Source organism: Adiantum capillus-veneris, chromosome 20 (assembly GCF_014529385.1).
Source record: "Adiantum capillus-veneris isolate H3 chromosome 20, ASM1452938v2, whole genome shotgun sequence".
Classification (NCBI taxonomy): Eukaryota; Viridiplantae; Streptophyta; class Polypodiopsida; order Polypodiales; family Pteridaceae; genus Adiantum; species Adiantum capillus-veneris.
This window is the reverse complement of record NC_140950.1, coordinates 105,005,149-105,019,454: the sequence shown is the minus strand read 5'-3', so window position 1 is coordinate 105,019,454 and position 14,306 is coordinate 105,005,149.

Sequence of the window (14,306 nt, the reverse complement as noted above, 5' to 3'; positions counted from 1 at the left end):
CACTTTTTCCTTACACTCTATGTGTTCCTTTATGGCACCTAAGGTCTTCTTTAACTTTGTTTCATTAGCTTTTGGTACAAGTGAGCATTTAGTAACCATCAATGGAGGAGTGTGTCCTATGACACCTCATGCTAACTAGATTTCTACAACAAGGTGTTGCATCTATGGACATCTATGTTGAGCTTGATTCAACCCTACAACAATGCCAGCAAAGCCTTCTCTTTAGTTATAATGAGAAGCCTCATGTTGACAAAGTAATCGGTGTTCCCTTAAAGTACTACCGCCAAGGAATTTTGGGAGAGGAAGGGTCTCCAACTATACTGTCTACATACCCATCTTGCAGTTCTCTCGCTCAAGTCAACCCTATCACCCTCTCCTTCTTACAACAGTTGTGCCATTCTGTTAGAATTAGGGTTGCAAGAAAACACACACAGCTTGGAGAAGACGAAGGAAGCTCAAGGCACACAATAGAGAGAGTATTACTTAGTGTGCAATGGAAAGATAGATAGCCCTAGAGTGATGGGCGTATATACAATGCACGGGGGAAAAAACCTCCTAGTGAGGCAAAAAATGCCCCGACGGTCCTAAGTGTGTTCACACACATCACTACCACATCTATATGGTAACAAATCCCCCCTCGGAGTGATGCAGTGAACGAGAGCTGGCACATAGAGTATAGGGAAGTGCCATGCCCTATGAGGACATGATCAGTCCATAAAGGGGAGTAAGCCGAAAGCTTTGCGAAAAGCTTTGAACTTCTCCCTAACATAGTGGTAATGCACCTCAATGTGCTTTGTGTGAGCATGAAAAATTGGGTTCCTCATAGCTGCCAATGCGCTGGTGGCAGTGTCATGTCTAACACCCAAATCAGCCATAAGGCGCCTGAGCCATACACACTCAACCGTAGCTGTGAAGACTACCCTGTACTCATCCTTGCAACTAGAAATGTCCACAGTAGGTTGCTTCTTGCTCAACCATGATATGCACGAGCTGTCGAGCATGAAACAAAACCCACTCGTGGACACTCATGTGTCAAAACAACCAGCCCAATCTATGTCCGAACAAGCATGTAAGTCTGGCGGCAATGATCCCCCCTTGGGATAAGACAAGCCAAGATGTAAAGTGCCACTCAAGTAGCAAAAAAATCTCTTGACAACCTGCCAATGCTTAGACCCTGGGCTATACATAAATCTGCTCCTTTGAGACTACAAACTGAATATTTGGCCTCGTATTGCATACATAAATAGGGCAGCCAATAGCAGTTTGGTAAAGAGTGACATCGACAGGATCACCAGCATCATGAAGACTCAATTTCAAAGTTGTTTACATGGGAGTGGCAATAGGTTTGCAATCCTCAAGTCCAAACTTACATAGTAATGTCTCTATGTAACTTGTTTGACACAAGGCAACACCACCATCACACTGCTTAAATTGTATGCCCAAGTAATGATGCAACAACCCCAAATCTTTCATCTTGAAAATAGCATTCAAATCAGCCTTAAATTCAGCAATATGTTTCTCTTTTGGTCCAAGATCAACAAATCATCCACATAGAGAACGACAATGAGAAGTATATCACCCTCATGGTTTACATACAATGTGCTTTCTGTTGGACTATTACGAAAGACTCGTTTGACCAGATGAGTGTTAGCCTTCTCATACCAAGCACGATGAGATTGCTTCAACCCATTCAAAGATTTCTTACATTTGCACACTTTATCCTCTTGTCCTTTCTTGACAAAATTGTGAGGTTGCATTACATAAACCTCCTCAAATATGTCGCCATTCAAGAAAGCAGTAACAATGTCTGACTGATGTACATCCCAACCAAAATGAGCTGCCAATGCACATAGAAAATGCACAGTAGTCATACTTCAAGCGGGAGCAAAAGTCTCTTCATAATCTATGCCTTTTTGTTGTGCATAACCCTTTGCAACAAGTCAAGCCTTATAGCAATCAATCTCACCTTCCAGCTTGCATTTCAACTTGTAAACCCACTTTGTACCAATGACTTTTTTTCTACGAGGCAAATCACATAAAGTCTATGTGTCACTTTCTATAAGTGCATCATATTCTGATTGCATGGCAACCATCCAATTTTCTGAATTTTGTGCTTCATCAAAAGATAGGTTCCTCAACATCACATAAACTAGACACAGCCAAAGCATAACAATGTGATGCATAAGCTGCATGATGAGAACTTGAACGAGTAGGACTAGAAAAAGGTGCATCCAATTTACTATTACGCAAAGTATACACCAGCCATTTAGGCATACCTCTAGCTTGCTCATTCTCAGCCCTTTCCTCATCAAGTATATCATGTACATTTGCATCAATAATAGGCTGATCTATAACATTTTCAAAAACTTCCATAGGCTGTACATTTGCCTCATTGAAATTTACATCCACACCGTTGAAAAGAGGCAACAAAGTGTCATAAATGTCATGTGAGCTTACATTATTGTTTCTAGTACATGACAATAAGGGTTGAATAGAATCTTCCACAAACACAACATGTCGTGAAACCAAGATACGCTTTGTCTGTGGATAATACAACCTGTAACCTTTGCTTTCAACACTATAACCAACAAAAATACATTTGACAACCTTATCATCCAATTTTCTGCTCTGCGTTTGTGGCACCAAAGCATATGCCAAATAGCCAAAAACACGCATGAGCTCAATCGAAAGCTTCTATCATGCCATGGTTCATATGGAATCATAGACTGCAAAGCTTTTGTACGACATTTGTTAAGTACATAAGTGACACACATAATAGCCTAGCCAGAACGAATGTGGTAAAGCTTGATTTTTGACCATACATCTTGATATTTCCGCAAGAGACATGTTTTTCCCCTCAACAACACCATTTTTCTAAGGTGTATATGAAAGTGTACATTGGTGTCTTATCCCACAACTAGCCAAAAATGCATTAAATTCATGAGACATATACTCCCCCCCCCCCCCCCCGGTCGGAACGGATGGTGTCCATAGTACATTTTGAGACATTTTCAGCCACAACCCGAAATTGCTTGAAGCACAAAAACACTTCGGACTTCGCCTTGAGGGGAAACACCCATGCATACCTAGAGTAATCATCAATAAAAGTCACGAGTAAAGGTAATTTCCCAAGGACGGAGTTTGCATGGGCCCACAAACATCATTATGCACAAATTGCAACCTACATGTGGCCCTAACTAAACCATCCTTTGGAAACTTTGAATGCTGCATCTTACCCAAAATACATCCTTCACAAACATGTTTGACAGGTGCTTCAAGAGGCCGCAAAAAGCAACCATATCAGATTTTTGCAAACGCAGCAAACTGGCAAAATTCAAATGCCCAAAACATGCATGCCAAAGTTTTGCATCTGAAATAGCTTTAGAATCCACAACTACATGTGCAAAATTATGCCCACACTTTTCGTACAAAGTGAGCTTATATAGCCCACAACATAAAATGCCAGATGCAACAATTTCATCACCAAAATTGAGATCATGTACTATACATCTGTCATCCACAAATTTGACTACAAGACCAAGTCTAGCAAGTGCATATATAGACAAAATATTCTTCTTGATCCCAAATACATACAATGCATCAAAAAGTGTGAAAGAACTGCCATTTGCAGCAGCAGTAAGCACAATCTTTTCACTCCTTGAACCGGATAAGAGGCGTTGTTGGCATAGTGACTGAATTCCCATGAGGGAAAGACTCAAGAGAGGTTAAAAAATCACAATGTGAGGTAATGTGCTTTGTAGCACCACTATCAAAATACCACACATGTGAATTTGCAGCAACAACTGACATGCATGCATCATGGACAAAAGCTGTATTGAAGCCTCAAAAGCATCCCCAAGTTCTTATAGATTTAAACATCAGCAAAATGAACTTCATGGAAAAGTTATCATTCAAAGAGATGAAGGTGTTAGAACTAAACTTCTCTTAGCCCAAAGGCCAATCCAACAACGATCGAAGAAGGTGCCAAATAGAGGTAACAACTCTGTGCTCTTTTCTCTTTTCAAGGAAGCCAATGATGCCCACCTTCACTAAAGAGAATCTAACACTGAAATGGACAACAATGCCCTAATGTAAAGACTACAAGTAGCACGGATCCCTTCGTTTTGTAAGATATTCTTTGTGTAGAAAGTCTCAAACTCGGATCTTTTGTTGCACAAATTTCTTGGGACTATCTTCAGGCTGCTCAATGATGGGGTTGTGGAGGGAGATCAAGATGAACTAGAAGTAAGCATTCTATTGCCTTTACTTCCTCTCTAGTGGGGAGATGCAACCATAAGAAGGGTGCATTGTTACTGTGCGCTCCTTGCCGCACTGTCAAAGCAAGGGCCTTGCCTAACACTGTGTGCGAGCCATAGACGGCTCCAAGCACACAACTAGCTTAAGTAGTAAGCTCAAAAGAGGGCAATGGTGTGTCACTCACCGCTCTATGCTCCTGCCGTGGAGGATTCCTCGCCGCGAAGAAGAAGGAGACGCCGCTACGTCGCGCTCAACCGCTTCACCGCCGTCGTGCCGCCGCAATGCTCGATCGCACTCTCTCTCTCTCTCTCTCTCTCTCTCTCTCTCTCTCTCTCTCTCTCTCTCACACACACACACACACACACACACACACACACACACACACTCACACACACACATACACACACACACGAGGAGGTGAAGAAGAAGAAGATGGAGATGGAGATGGAGATGGAGCAAGAGCACTCTTTTATTGCACAAATGAGAGAATGAGTGAATTTTAGGTTTAGTTGGCTTTTATATGAGCTCACCCCATTCACACTTGGGCGCCCATGCTTAGCCAACTAATCCCTTGAATGTCCCAGTTAGAGTGCGCCTCTCATCGGCGATCACTCTTACCCTTTTCCTATTGGTCAGACAAGCCCGGTACCTAACTCTACCAAATACATAATACACGTCCGTCGTAGGTGATGGGGTGTCCGTGAGCCGTGAGGGTTAACATGCCCCCCTTCCTGATGTAGATTCCGTCCTCGGAAGCTATTGAGTTGAAGCTCGTTCGTCGAGGTGGAAGAGAATTTGAGATGAATGTCCTTAGCCTTCTTCAGTCACTGCAAAATCAAACAACATTGGCACAATAATTGCATTCTCATAAGTGATTAAAAAGCATATGCAGTTTTAGGTAGACAAATTGATTGGTAAAAGAATTTCAAACAATTTGCCAGCAATGAACATTAAATTGCAATGTAATCAAATGCATAAACAGATGTAAAGGTAAAAAATTAAACAAGTCTGGGGTCGCTAATTTGACGGTCGAAAGGCACTAGAGATCGAATATTAATACCATGGGTAAGCTTCTTAATTTTCTGTGGTCAATTAAGTTGTTTAATCGCGAGAGCCAAGTATTCATGTTCGAGGGCTGACTAGAGGCTATATCTAGAAGACCTTGTAGTTAAGCTACCATACAAGGAATTTCTCATGAAATCATCGCCTGACTGATTACTTTTTCTTTGACCCCCCAAAGTTGTTCACAGTGATTCAATTTTGATATGTGTGCTTATTTTGTATGCCTTGGGTTTTTTGCTTTTCAAGTAAAAGCGCCCATACTGGGAACCTCTAGGGCTCTAGTACCATAGGCAATACATGTGAGTGAAGTACCAAATCAAGCTGAGATTTCTCTTCCAGCTTAAGATTTTACAGTGTGGCACTTGATTTTTTGTTTGTTCATTTTCAGCATTTTAATTTTGTAACTTTGGGGGGTCATATAACACTGATACACCTCCCCAGGCTCATCACACTAGTAAACTCCCTTTATAATACTTAAGCTAAAGGTCAATAGGGTCAAGCCCACTAGAAAGCCCTAGTACATTTCACACAATGCTGCCTAAATCGGATTAAGAACCTAAGTAGCCATTAATTATTAGGAAGGCATTCCCCATGGTATTAAGAGAAGATTTCTAACACCTAACTTGGTCAAACTAGTTTGTCGGACTGCTTGATTTTTAAACCTAGACAAGTGATTATGACAAAAAATTACATTGAATTAAATGTTTGATACTAAGCAAATGCGGTGAATATTAGGCTACCAATCACAATTAAAGCTGACAATCATAGATGCAAAAAAGATAAGGGGCAATGCTAATGGACAAGAAACACCTGTTTGTGTCGATGGTCGCACTTGATTTAAAGAGTGAGTCGAGATAAAGATTCCATGAAGGTCCAAATCCTACCAATAGCAACACGCTCTTGTACACACTAGGAAACAAAAGGAATACCTCCAGGAGGCACATTAGTGGAAAAAGGTACTAACACTTATTGAACACAACAAAAAACATAAGGAACCCTAACCTAATTATTTGCACTCCCCCTAGAGAGTCAAGGGAATAGGATATTGTAGAGGTTGGGGGGAAACCCTAAGGCTAAACCCCTATCCTCGTCGTCGAGATAAACAAAGTCATCATCCATGAGACCATATGTGCCATCCGTGTAGTCGTGTAAATTTTCTTCTTCATCATAGGTGCCCATGTTTACTAAGAAGGTCACTAGACGCCTATAGTCATCTTGGTCAAAAGGGTAGGCTTGTGCAATGGGAGAAACGCTCTCTACTAAGTATGGATCAGACGTGGTCAAGAGACGTATCAGCCATTCTAACTCCTCAAAATTCCTCTCACATGCTAGCGTACCTATCAAATCCCATTCACATGCAAGCACTGGAAAGACCATGTGAAATATTTGTGAAAAGTAACGAGGGTACCTCTCACCCAAGGCAGGAGTGGATGACTCTAGCGTACTAGCCATATCTGTACACGCAAAAAGATGATGGTTAGAGTGCAAATATTACAAGGGTCGTGTTCTTGTGCATAATTTGGTTTTATGATTTGTGTTATGGCTCTTGCTCTTTTACTTTTTTATCTTGTTTTTGTGAGTATAAGGCTTTATATATACATTCCCTAAGATCGGAGATTAAGAGGTCAGGGAGAAAGGTTGAGAGGGAAGCAAGTGAATGATGGATGTCCACAAACACTCCCCCCTTCCTTGGGTAGATCATATCGTTTGAAATGATGTTGTCACCCTTTGAAACCAATTGTTCCAGTTGGTAATAGGTGAGGATTTTTTCCAGTAGTTTTCTATTACCCTAGGTGCCTTGTCAAGTTGCAAGGGTGGTAAGGTACTCTCCCAGGATCGAACTTGAAGTGGTTCATCAGGTGATTCTTGAACACTGGGAGGTGTGGATTCTTTTGTAGCTTCATGGAGGTCCACTACTATAGATGGAGGTTGTGTAGAAGCTTTTACCTCTATGGATGTATTACATGAGGATCTAGAAGCTTCATGGAACTCCCCCCTTCCTGAGCTAGGTGGAATAAATTGGTTTTGCCTTGGAGCCCAAACTAGCTCTAGACTAGGTGTGTAGCATTCTGTGATCTTTCCCTTCCCACGGTCTGCCATTGGCTTTAGCGTTACACTGTTTGACTCATATGGGTTTTTTGTCGATAGGGAAGGACACATTTTACGTTTAGGTATCCAAATTTTCTCATTTCCATCATAGTAGCCTTGGGCTTCTAATAGTTGTTTTGGAATCCATCGTGATTTGGTCTTGACTCTCCTAGGGCGCGCTCTTGGTTTTCCCGGGAAATTTTTTCTTGGAATGGATGGGAGGGTTGAGGTAGTTGGAAGTAAGGCCTTGGGGACCCATTGATATGTACTCTTAGGTCGTGCAGGTTGAGTACTTGCAATATTACTGCTTGCTGCCACTACAAGTGTTGAAGTGCAAGATTCATGGGTAGCCGACAAAGACAAGTTAACCACCTTGGCTTATGAATGTTGGCTATCCTTCAACTTTGCTAGAGTTTGCAACGTAGGTGACTTTGCTTGAATGATAGGGGTAAGAGTCGGTGGTCGCGTCGTGACACTACCAGTATCCCAATCAATAGTGCATTTGGTTGCCAACATCCACGTGCGTCCCAGGTTTACGTTGCCTTCCATAGCTCCTGCGGGCATGACTAGAAACCTCTGCACTATGCTTCCATTGTCATAGACAATAGGGGTCTTAAGGACTCCAAGAATAGCAGTTTTCTTTTTATTAATGTCCTTCACTTGCATCGTACTCGGGGATAGGGTCGGTTTCCCTAATTGACACCAAACTCCATAGGATAACAAATTGTGTTTAGCTCCTGTATCTAATAAGGCATTGTATAGTACTTTCTCATAGGGGCTATTTAGCTCAATTGGGTATCGTAGGGGTGGCTCAAATTCTAATGAGTCATCATCTGTGTCCTCGAAAAATGCTTGCGTGATTCCCAGATTAGCCTCTCATTGGCGTCTAAGACGTTGTTGTCGTTCTCGAGCCTCAACTCTTGCTTGGATTTTTTTAAGCTCTGCTTGTTCCTTGGCATCCTTCTTTTGATGGATGGCTTGCAACTCTTCCTGGCTTAGAGGATCATAATATCTTTTGAATTTACTCCCATTAAGGAATCCAATGGTTTCAACTCCATCTAGAGTCTCCACAGGAATGGTACCTTGCGGAGTAATTTTTCACACTCGATATGGTCCCTTACCAGCGTATTTCAATTTCTTATTTTCATTACGTACCCCGTACATAAGAACTTTATCACCAACCTTGATGTCTTTATCCTTTAAATGTCTATCAAACCACTTCTTTCTCCTATCCTTCTCCACTAGAGCATTTCGCACAGCTAATTGCCTTTCTTCATCTAGCCTTTCCAGGATATATAATTGCTCCACTAAGGGGTTACCATCCCAACCTTCTTGAGAAGCTACTCGAAGACTAGGAATGACAAACTCCCATGGCATAACTGCTTCTTGGCCATACACCATTTTAAACGGTGTGCAATTAATAACAACTTTATACGCACTACGATAAGCCCATAAAGCTGATGTAAGCTTTAGGTCCCAATCAGTGCGATGAGCCTCCACTGTCTTTGTCAAAATGGAGATGAGAGTTTTGTTGGTACTCTCAGCTTGGCCATTTGCTTGGGGATAATAGGGTGTAGACTTGTGGTGAGATATCATGAAGTTTGATGTGAGTTCTTTTATTACTTCATTTATAAAATGAGTTCCATTGTCACTCACAAGTTCAAAGGGGCATCCAAAACGTGTGATAATGTTCTCAAAGAGGAACTTAGCTGTTTTTTTTGCATCCGCCTTTCGTGTTGCTTTTGCTGGAGCCCATTTGGTTACATAGTCGGTAGCGAAAATGATATATCGTGATTGCGTGTTACGTGCAGCCGGACTAATCGGTCCTACAAAGTCTAAGCCCCACTTTTCAAATGGTTGGGTTACCTTGATGGGATGTAGAGGCATCATATCCCTTCTTCGTGGCTTGTTGAAGCGTTGGCATTCATCACATCCCTTTACAAAAAGTGATGCATCCTTAAACAGAGTGGGCCACCAATAGCCTGACTGTAAGATCTTTCGGGCAGTCAACTTTCCTGAAAAGTGACCACCAACTACGCCCATGTGTGCCTCTTGTAGAATATATAAATACTCATCCTCGCGGGCACAGCGTCTAAGAACATCATCTTTTCCTCTCTTATAGAGAGTTCCAGCCAGTAAGCAATAGGGTTCACATTCCTTGATTAATTTTCGAGCTATATCTTTTCGCAGTTCTTTGGGTGGAAAACCATTAACTAAGAAGTTAACAATCTTTTCACTCCATTCAGGCATTGTCTCAACAATGAACAAAGGAGTATCAGGCAATTCATCATCAACCCCCGTAGGAGCTTCGCCATTAGGGATACAAGATAAATGATCCGCCATGACATGTTTCCTCCCAGGCCTCACAACAACGGTGAAGTCAAACTCAAGAAGAATTAACAACCATCGTGTAATTCGACCTATGGAACACGGCTTGTTTACCAAATATAGCAATGCTTGATGATCAACATAAAACACAAACTTGGTAGCAAGAAGGTAATAGCGAAATTTCTTTACTGCGTAAATCATAGCTAGACCTTCGCGCTCTGTAGTAGTGTAGTTCATCTCGGCATCATTTAATTGGCGAATTGCAAAGCTAATAGGGTAGTCCAATTTATGTTCTCCTTGTTGAGTTAGAACACACCCAATAGCAAAATTTGATGCATCAATATGCACATGAAAAGGTACATTCCAATCACGTGTTCGCAGGATTGGAGCATTTGTTAGAGCCTTCTTTAATAACTCATAAGATTGATGACATTCTTCCGTCCAGTGAAACTCGATAAGAAGCTTGTACAATGGACGCGCTATCTCGGCAAAGTTTAAAATAAACCTTCGATAATAACCAACATGGCCCATAAATCTTTGAACTCTTTTATAGTTAGTAGGTGGTGGCAAATCGGCAATGGCTTTAATCTTACTCTCATCTGTGGATATCCCGTTCTTGGACACTATATGCCCTAGAATGACTCCATGCTTAACCCAAAATTGGCATTTGAAAGGGTTCAATGAGATGCGATAAAATCTGCACCTTTCAAATATTTTTCGTAGATATAACAAATGCTTCTCCCAAGAAGAATAAACACAAAGGTCATCTAGGAAAGCTTCACAAAACTCCCTTAGAAATTCTTTAAACGCAGTGTTTATTAATCGTTGGAATGTAGCAGGGGCATTCGTTAAGTCAAAAGCCATAACACGAAATGCAAACACTCCAAACTCTGTGATAAAAGCAGTTTTAGCTTGGTCGTCTAATGGAATTGTGATTTGATTGTAACCAGAGTACCCATCTAAAAAGATATAAGCTTCCTTGCCCGCAACTCTTTCAAGCACATGTTCTGAATATGGCAAGGGATAATGATCTCTCCTAGTGGCTGCATTAACTTTCTTGAGGTCCACGCACACTCTTAGTTTCCCATTCTTTTTTGGCACAATGACTATTGGAGAAACCCATTCTGAGTGCTTAATAGGGTATATGAATCCACATTTGATGAGTTTTTCAATCTTCTCTTGTACATTTTTGGCGTACTTAGGATTCATTGGATAGGGTCGTTGCTGGACGGGTTTAGCAGTGTTGATCATGGGAATTGTATGTTGCACCACAGAAGGTGGAACGCCCTTCATGTCATGATATGTCCAAGCAAAGATATCCTTGTATTCCTTGAGGAGCTCCTTAAGTACAGCCTCTTCAGTTTCGGTAAGGTCTTGAGCAATAAAGACTGGTTTAGACTCCTCACCTGGTTCTGCTAATTCTATCTCTTTAACTACCGCTGGACCATCATAGACTCCACTGCTTCCATTGGTAGGTATTCGTTGGGCTTTGGCATACACAACCTTTCGCTCCCCCGTGGTATAAGATTTAAAATGTTCAGGAGCCGTATCTAAATCAGCAGGCTCTTGTCCTGACGGAGACCTTTCTTTTAGTTCTGCCTCCTTTTGTTGTTGTGCTAACTCTCGGTTTTGACGTCTTCTTATAGTTCGACTCAATTTCGGCTCTGTAACCTCCAATTGAGCGAGGTCAATGGGTCGCGGGCTGCACCACATGACACTCTGGAGATGTTCACCCCAATTGTCTACTAGCTTTCGATGAGCATCACATGCCCCTAGATAGCTAAGCCATTCTGCAGTAGATCTTTCCTTGTTTATCCTAGCTCTCACATTTGCTCGATATCGTCGTCTCTTATATGACCTTTGTTTCTTGTTAAGGTTTTGATTTTGGTAAATGTTTGAACTCGACTCGCTTGATAGGTCTTCGCTTGTATCTTCTTCACTCTCATATAAATTACCATAGATGGTCGTACTAGACCTTGAGTGTTCAGTTTCTATACTTGGCTCACTCGATGTTTCCTCAGGTTCTGAATCCATTTCTCCCTAAGATTCCGTTTCTGATGTGTATTGGCCTGAAGCCTTTGAGGAATCATCGGTTTCACTCTCAGGTAGGTGTGCCTCTTTCTTATCATCGGATGTTACATGCGCTACACCTAACATGTTTACTGGTGCAATGTGTGGTATCTCTTCCCCATCTGGTGTTACCCAGGTTGTTCCTCTAGCTCCCCATGTATCTATAGTTGCCGCTAGGTGTACCCAATCGACATTGTCTGACTCAGCCATTCCGGGTAGGATATCCATATAAGGAGAGTTCTCCCCAATATCCATGTCTTGGTTACACGTGTAACAATACTGTAATGGAGCTGAGTGAATTGTTGTGTCTGATCGATTATCAATGATGAATTTATTTCCTAGAGGATGCGTTCGACTACTTAAAAGATCAACTCGAATGATAGAGTCTTGGAACTGTAAGTAGACGTGGTTTTTTGACCAGTCATGCACCATTTTTGCTTCCCTCATGAATGGACGCCCTAAGATCATCTCATATGACATAGGATTCTTGGAAAAATCCATAACAATGAAAGTCTACCTTACCTTGTGTCCCAAGACCTTGATCCTGAGATCCTTAAGCATTCCAATAGGCGTAACAATAGATCCATTAGCCATTTTTACCACTACGCTTGTGGCTTCAAGGTGAGGTCGCCCCATAGACTACCAACAACTCTTTGTCACCATGCTGACTCCCGCACCACCGTCAAGGACTCCCTTTACAGTTAATCCTTTAGTAGTGATTGGTAGAGTAGCATTAGATTCATCACCTTCAAAGTATTGCCCCAACTTGTTAATGGGTACTTCAATTACAGATTCATGTCCCGCTAGGTCAGATGGTGGTGGTAAATGTTCCTCATCATTCATTACCGAGTCAAGTTTGTTCATATGTGCAAACTGTGGTAATCCGGCCTGTAATTCTCCATTGAGGAAGGCTCGAAGAGCTGAGACTAGCTCGGGGTCTTTATATAGTTTGGACATGATGGTGGTTCTAACTTCTGAAGACATGAAATCCATCAATTTGGCAACATTTAATGGCATCTTGTGGGACATAGGACCCTGACAAGAGAATGGTGAAGATGGAATCTCCACTTCCTCAAGGGGGTCAGGCATTCCCTCACCAAACATTCTCTCTAGTAGGAAAGGTGTGTGTCCACTTTCAGATGTCCTACCCTCACTCTCTTCCCGAATGATACTGGGTATAGCTAACGGCCTATAGTTCTTGTGACTGAGGCCTGGGCCTGGGCTTGGCTTGGGCTTGGGCTTGGGCTTGGGCTTGGGCTTGGGAAAATGATCCCGATCAAAATTTTAGTGTAGACCCCCAGTCACTCACACTTAAATATTTTCGGTTTTTTTTATTTAAAAAATTAATTTTTAGTTTTTAGTTTTTTTTTTTGGCGATGACCGCGCGCGATTTAGGTGACCCTTTCTTGGCCACACACACTGTCACCTACCTAACCTCCCAGCCAACAACTCACAAACAGCTCACTACCTTATCTACTTACTAACAGTGCTGCTAACCACTGACTAATCTGTTAACTGCTTACTGACAGTGAGCTAACTGTCCACCTACTTCCTCTCTCACTACCTTACTGTGCAAAGACTGTGTGCAGCCAAACCTTGACAGAAAACTGTGTACAGACTGTGTGCAAACAGAAATTGCTAACTGCCTTCCTACTTATTCATTCACTGCAAACAAGTTAACGACTACTAATTGTGCAAAGACTGTGTGCAAACAGAAAACACAACATTATGCAGAAATCACAGAACTTGCATACAACACAGAAATTAACAACTTACAGAAAAACAACTCATTCCTCTTCCTCTTCCTCTTCTTTCCTACTACAAACAACTCATAGGAGAAGCACAAAGTGCCTCTTGGGCTTAGTGCAGGGCGATTCCCCGGCAGCGGTGCCAAAAATGTGCGCTCCTTGCCGCACTGTCGAAGCAAGGACCTTGCCTAACACTGTGTGCGAGCCATAGACGGCTCCAAGCACACAACTAGCTTAAGTAGTAAGCTCAAAAGAGGGCAATGGTGTGTCACTCACCACTCTATGCTCCTGCCGTGGAGGATTCCTCGCCGCGAAGAAGAAGGAGACGCCGCTACGTCGCGCTCAACCGCTTCACCGCCGTCGTGCCGCCGCAATGCTCAATCACTCTCTCTCTCTCTCTCTCTCTCTCTCTCTCTCTCTCTCTCTCACACACACACACACACACACACACACACACACACACACACACACACACACATACACACACACATGAGGAGGTGAAGAAGAAGAAGATGGAGATGGAGCAAGAGCACTCTTCTATTGCACAAATGAGAGAATGAGTGAATTTTAGGTTTAGTTGGCTTTTATATGAGCTCACCCCATTCACACTTGGGCGCCCATGCTTAGCCAACTAATCCCTTGAATGTCCCAGTTAGAGTGTGCCTCTCATCGACGATCACTCTTACCCTTTTCCTATTGGTCTGACAAGCCCGGTACCTGACTCTACCAAATACATAATACACGTCCGTCGTA